The sequence below is a fragment of the Denticeps clupeoides genome, chromosome 12, assembly GCF_900700375.1.
Source record: "Denticeps clupeoides chromosome 12, fDenClu1.1, whole genome shotgun sequence".
In the NCBI taxonomy this organism is placed as follows: Eukaryota; Metazoa; Chordata; class Actinopteri; order Clupeiformes; family Denticipitidae; genus Denticeps; species Denticeps clupeoides.
Genome location: NC_041718.1, coordinates 9,492,719 through 9,498,718, shown reverse-complemented (window position 1 = coordinate 9,498,718; position 6,000 = coordinate 9,492,719). Strand labels below are relative to the sequence as shown.

The 6,000-nt window shown below is 45.2% G+C and overlaps 1 non-coding gene across 1 annotated transcript; it reads right to left on the bottom strand.

Annotated features, from left to right (window-relative positions):
- Nucleotides 1-3,909: 3,909 nt before the first annotated feature.
- Nucleotides 3,910-4,016, bottom strand: LOC114801521 (U6 spliceosomal RNA). Its single transcript, XR_003751558.1, has one exon. It is a non-coding gene; the product is annotated as a U6 spliceosomal RNA (small nuclear RNA).
- Nucleotides 4,017-6,000: the final 1,984 nt, after the last annotated feature.

Below are 6,000 nucleotides of genomic sequence, written 5' to 3'. Positions count from 1 at the left end.
TTCCTGGAGAGGGACACTAGATTCTCATAACTGTGCCTAAATGGTGCTGAAAAACTCCTTGTTAGTCTGACATTGCATATACAGGCCGAAAATTGCATTGTGTTGTGTTTAAAAGGATTTTTGGACACAATCTGGTGCCACTCAAAAAGAACAAAAAAAGAAGGACAAATCCAGTCCAGATTTTAGTGCCATCTAGTGGAGGAAAAAAAGTGCCTGTTGCAGAGCAATAGTATGTGCTGTTGTCTTTCAACAAACAGTGGAGACGAAACCACTGTTCAGTATTTGGAATATTGTGTTGCCATTTGGAACATTAAACTTCTAGCGGCTCAATAAATTTGGTCTGATTCCCATGCCTTCAAAGAGCACCATATAAACATATCACACGCGTAAATGCACAAGGTGAAATACATATCTAAGTTCCTCTGTTGCTGAAATGGATTTAATTTTGGATATTCCTGGTAGTCCTGGGCGATCATACAATCTTGATCAAAGATAATCTTCAGCTCCATCTCTGATGAGCTTTGACATACCAAGTCTCCGGATGTTCCGGGAGTCTCCAGCATATTTATAGCGGCTCCTTGATGCCTGCAAAGTGAATAAAAAATACTGAAAACAAGAGCAAGCAGACAGAGAACGTGTGTACGAAGAAAAAAAGCCAGTCACGTTTCATTACAGCCTGGCTTTTATTTAACTTCTCAAGGACCAAAGTTGTGATAACTTTAAAAGCTGATAAACGTGAAGAGAAAGTGAAGTGATTGTGAAACACTGTAGCACAGCACACGGTGACACAACAAAATGTGTCCTCTGCTTTTAACTATCACCCTTGGTGAGCAGCGGGTAGCCATTACAAGCACCCGGGCAGCAGTGTGTGGGGACGGAGCAAATGGAACCTTTGTGGATCAGGATTGGAGGTAGAGTGGCCCAAAAAATGTAAAACGTATTTCACCTCAGACTACAGGTTTTGCAAACTTTTGCATGCTGGGATGTCTGGGCTGCTGAGGTGCTGGAATATGAAAGCAACGTGACCTGGTTCACTGCGTGAAGCTAGCAAAGAACAAATTAGCTGAAAACAGGGCAGAGGAAGGCAGTGAAAGTTATGGTTGTGTATGTTAACAAACTGTCTCTGGTTTCAGAACTATCAATAAAATTGATATCAGACATATTGTGATAGAAACCAATCAAATAGTTTGATCTGGGAAAATATATTTCATGATGAATTGTTTTGCCATATAGCCCAGCCCTAACATTAGGTCAATCTGATATGGTCTTGGAGTATAACATAAAATTTCTTTTGTTTTTTTCTATTACCACATGGTGGCGCCACACAACAGCATCAATATGTGGTTTATATGGCTGAAATACTTTTAAATGTTGCGCCAAAGAAAGTAGACAAATCTATACAGAAAAGACTACTGGCAGTTGCTGCAGCAGCTATCAATGTTATCAGATGTTGTATTGTTAGAATCACACTGAACTACTGAACCTTGTTGTCTATCCGCGAGGAATGAGACCCTTAACATGATTTAAAACCAACCATAATGTCATTTATTCCCTGATTTCCTCCGCTTCAGAGCGGGTCCGCACATAAATCACCAGAAATCATCGTTCACACATTTAATAAATGAAACCCAATGTGGTGAATTTATATTGTGAAATAAAAACATCTATCAAAAACAAAGAAAAACATGACCTCAAAGTATTTGATTCGTTCAATAAATGATTGTATGTCAAACTGTGTTTTACCAAAACTATAAGTACAAAAAAAAAAACATGTGAGCAACGAGCCGCAACCAGCACCAAAGTAGAACAAAACCAACTAACCTGTTGGCTGACAAACGCTTGATAATCGAAATAAAGCCATTCAGTCGAATGACTGACTTGATAACAGACCAATTTTGTCCCCACCCTGGAGCCAGGCCTGGGGTTGGGGCGTATGGTGGCTGGGCTTTTGCCCATGGATCCCAGCCGGACCCAGCCCGATCCGGATACATGGGCTCATCCAACTGTAGACCCACCACCCGTAGGAGGAACATGAAGGGTCTGGTGCAATGTGGATCGGGTGGCAGATCGAGGTGGGAGCTTTGGCGGAAACTGGCTATTGGGACATAGAACGTGACCTCTCTGGCAGGGAAGGAGCTGGAGCTTGTGGAAGAGGTTTAGTGGTACCGGCTAGATATAGTCGGACTCACCTCAACACATAGCATTGGCTCTGGATTCCAAGTCCTTGAAATAGGTGGATCACTCTCCTTTGCTGGAGTTGCTCCGGGTGAGAGGCAGAGGGCTGAGGTTTGGCTTTTTTCTTAGCCCCAAGACTCTCCACCTGTTTGTTGGGTTTACCCCAGGGGATGAGTGGGTAGCTTCCCTGTGCCTTCGGGTCCGGGAACTGACTGTTGTTGGCACTTATGCGCCTGGGACGAGTGCTAGATAGTGCTCTGACTGGGGACTCCATTGTCCTGCTGGGGGACTTCAACACTCACATGGAGGGCGTGATAGGGGGGAACAGCCCACCAGATCTGAACTCAAGCGGTGTTTTGTTATTGGACTTCTGTGCAAACCGCAGTTTGGCCAAAACGAACACCATGTTCGAACATAAGGATGCCCATTGGTACACTTGGTACCAGGGTAGCCTAGGTAGATGATTGACTTTGTAGTTGTATCATCTGACCTGCGACCATATGTTTTGGACACTTGGAAGAGAGCTGTCAACTGATCACCACCTGGTGGTGAGTTGGATCAGATGGCAGGGGAAGATGCCACGTAGACCTGGCAGACCCAAATGTATAGACAGAAGACGACAAAGATTATGATGAAAAAAAGTTAGTAGCTGCTCTCAGTCTAAATCTTGGAAAATGCCGCAGGCTCAAATCTCTGTACAAAAGAATGCTAATATGCTAACAGCTAAATTGGTTCTGTGTTTGCAGTGTTCAGTGTTTTCGCTGTTTCTTTTTTATAGTTTGTTTATACAGACAATGTGTTCGTAATCGTCACTACATGGCTCCTCAATCCCACCAATGCAATGAAGGGCGTCAAGTTTGGTGGCAGGAGAATCTCGTCTGCTTTTTGCTTTTTGCAGATGATGTGGTCCTCCTAGCTTCATCAGGCTCTGACCTCCAGCTCTTGCTGGGTAGATTCTTAGCTGAGTGTGAAGCGGCTGGGATGAGGATCAGCACCTCCAAATCTGAAACCATGGTTCTTGACTTGAAAAGGGTGGCTTGCCAACTCAGGGTCGGGACAGAGGTCCTGCCTCAAGTGGAGGAGTTTAAGTATCTTGGTGTCCTGTTCACGGATAAAGGAGGAAGGGAGCAGGAAATCAACAGGCGGATTGGGGCAGCGTCTACAGTGATGCGGATATTGAACGATCTGTCGTGGTGAAGAGGGAGCTGAGCCAGAAAGCAAAGCTTTTGATTTACCGGTCGATCTATGTCCCAATCCTCATGAGCTTTGGGTAACGACAACAGCACATACTATTGCTCTGCATCAAGCACTTTTTTTTCCTCCACTAGATGGCACTAACTATAATTTGGACTGGATTTGTCCTTTTTTTGTCCTTTTTTAGTGCCACCAGATTGTTTATAAGGCTGGTAGTAGCCTAGTGGGTAACACTACTCGCCTATGAACCAGAAGACCCAGGTTCAAATCCCTTTTACTACCATTGTGTCCCTGAGCAAGACACTGAAACCCAAGTTTCTCCAGGGGGGACTGTCCCTGTAACTACTGATTGTAAGTCACTCTGGACAAGGGTGTCTGATAAATGCCGTAAATGTAAATGTGTCCAAAAATCCTTTTTAACACAACACAACACAATGCAATTTTCGACCTGTATATGCAATGTCAGAGTAACAAGGAGTTTTTCAGCACCATTTAGTGTTCAGGACACAGTTATGAGAATCTAGTGTCTCTCTCCAGGAAAAAAATATGGAACGCTTCACGAATTTGCGTGTCATCCTTGCGCAGGGGCCATGCTAATCTTCTCTGTATCGTTCCAATTTTAGTATATGTGCTGCCGAAGCAAGCACGAATGTGACCAGAAGAACGGTGGTATTTAACCGGGGCTTCTGGGTACTCGGTCAGATGGACGGTGTAGACTGTGCATTCATTTAAAATGCTGTTTCTTCTATGATACCTTTTTAAACGTTTTATAACCTGTTACATGAATGTTTTTTTATATATATTTTATTACAGGGCTGTAATGAGTTGTTTATCTACACAATATTAAAAGTAAAACACACTACTGTACAAATGTGTCCCTTGAGCAGAGCACCATGGGAAGTTCTGATTGGGCAGCCTTGCAAGCCCCACCCATGTCTACATGCCCCCCCCCTCTGCATTTCACTTCCTGTAAGACACTCTCCCAATGAAGCTTTGTCCAGCAAAAGCTTGCTCTTAGCTTCTAGCTGAAACAGAACTCAATTAAAGAGAGAAGACGACAAAGATTATGATGAAAAAATGAGTTAGTAGCTGCTCTCAGTCTAAATCTTGGAAAATGCCGCAGGCTCAATCTCTGTACAAAAGAATGCTAATATGCTAACAGCTAAATTGGTTTTGTGTTTGCAGTGTTCAGTGTTTTTGCTGTTTCTTTTTAATAGTTTGTTTATACAGACAATGTGTTCGTAATCATCACTACATGGCTCCTCAATTCCACCAATGCACATTCCGAGGAGGAACCAGAGCCGGGATAGCTGGGTATGGAGTGTCCAATCTCGGGGCAGAAGGTGCTGAGGTAGTCAAACAGCTACACAGCAGCGGAGCCTTGGGGTGGATGAAATCCGTCCTTGGTATCTCATGGCTATGGGTGTTGTAAGGCTGTCGTGGTTGACACGTCTCTGCAACAATGTGTGGACATCGGGGGCTATTCCGATGGAGTAGCAGACTGGGGTGGTGGTCTCCGTTTTTAAGAAGGGGGACAAGAGGGTGTGTTCCAACTATAAAGGGATCACTCTCCTCAGCCTCCCTGGAAAGTTCTACTCCAAGGTACTGGAAAGGAGGGTCCGGTCGATAGTTGAAACTCAGATTGAGGAGGAGCAATGTTATCTTGTCCTAGCCTTGGAACTGTGGACCAGCTCTTTACTCTTGCTAGGGTGATGGAGGGAACATGGGAGTTTACCAAACCAATCCACATGTGTTTTGTGGATTTGGAGAAGGCTTATGACCCTGTCCCTAGGGGCAACCTATTGGGGGAGCTCCAGGAGTATGCGGAGGATGGCCCTTTGTTAAGGGTCATCAGAGGAGAGTGAGCTTGGTCCGCATAGCCGGCAGTAAGTCTGACCTGTTCCCAGTGAGGGTTCGTGACCTATATGAACAGAATTTCTAGGCACAGCTGTGGTGTGAAGGGCGTCAAGTTTGGTGGCAGGAGAATCTCGTCTGCTTTTTGCTTTTTGCAGATGATGTGGTCCTCCTAGCTTCATCAGGCTCTGACCTCCAGCTCTTGCTGGGTAGATTCTTAGCTGAGTGTGAAGCGGCTGGGATGAGGATAAGCACCTCCAAATCTGAAACCATGGTTCTTGACTTGAAAAGGGTGGCTTGCCAACTCAGGGTCGGGACAGAGGTCCTGTCTCAAGCGGAGGAGTTTAAGTATCTTGGTGTCCTGTTCACGGATAAAGGAGGAAGGGAGCAGGAAATCAACAGGCGGATTGGGGCAGCGTCTACAGTGATGCGGATATTGAACGATCTGTCGTGGTGAAGAGGGAGCTGAGCCAGAAAGCAAAGCTCTTGATTTACCGGTCGATCTACGTCCCAATCTTCATGAGCTTTGGGTAACGACCGAAAGAATGAGATCGCGGATACAATCAGCTGAAATGAGTTTTCTCCATAGGGTTAGCATGTGCAGCCTTAGAGATAAGTTGAGGAGCTAGGATATTCGGTAGGAACTCACGAGTGGAACCGCTGCTCTTCCACATCGAAAGAAGCCAGTTAAGGTGGTTCAGTCATTAGGTCAGGATGTCTCATGGACGTCTCCCTGGAGAGGTGTTTCGGGCATGTCCTGCGGCAGGAGGCCCCCGG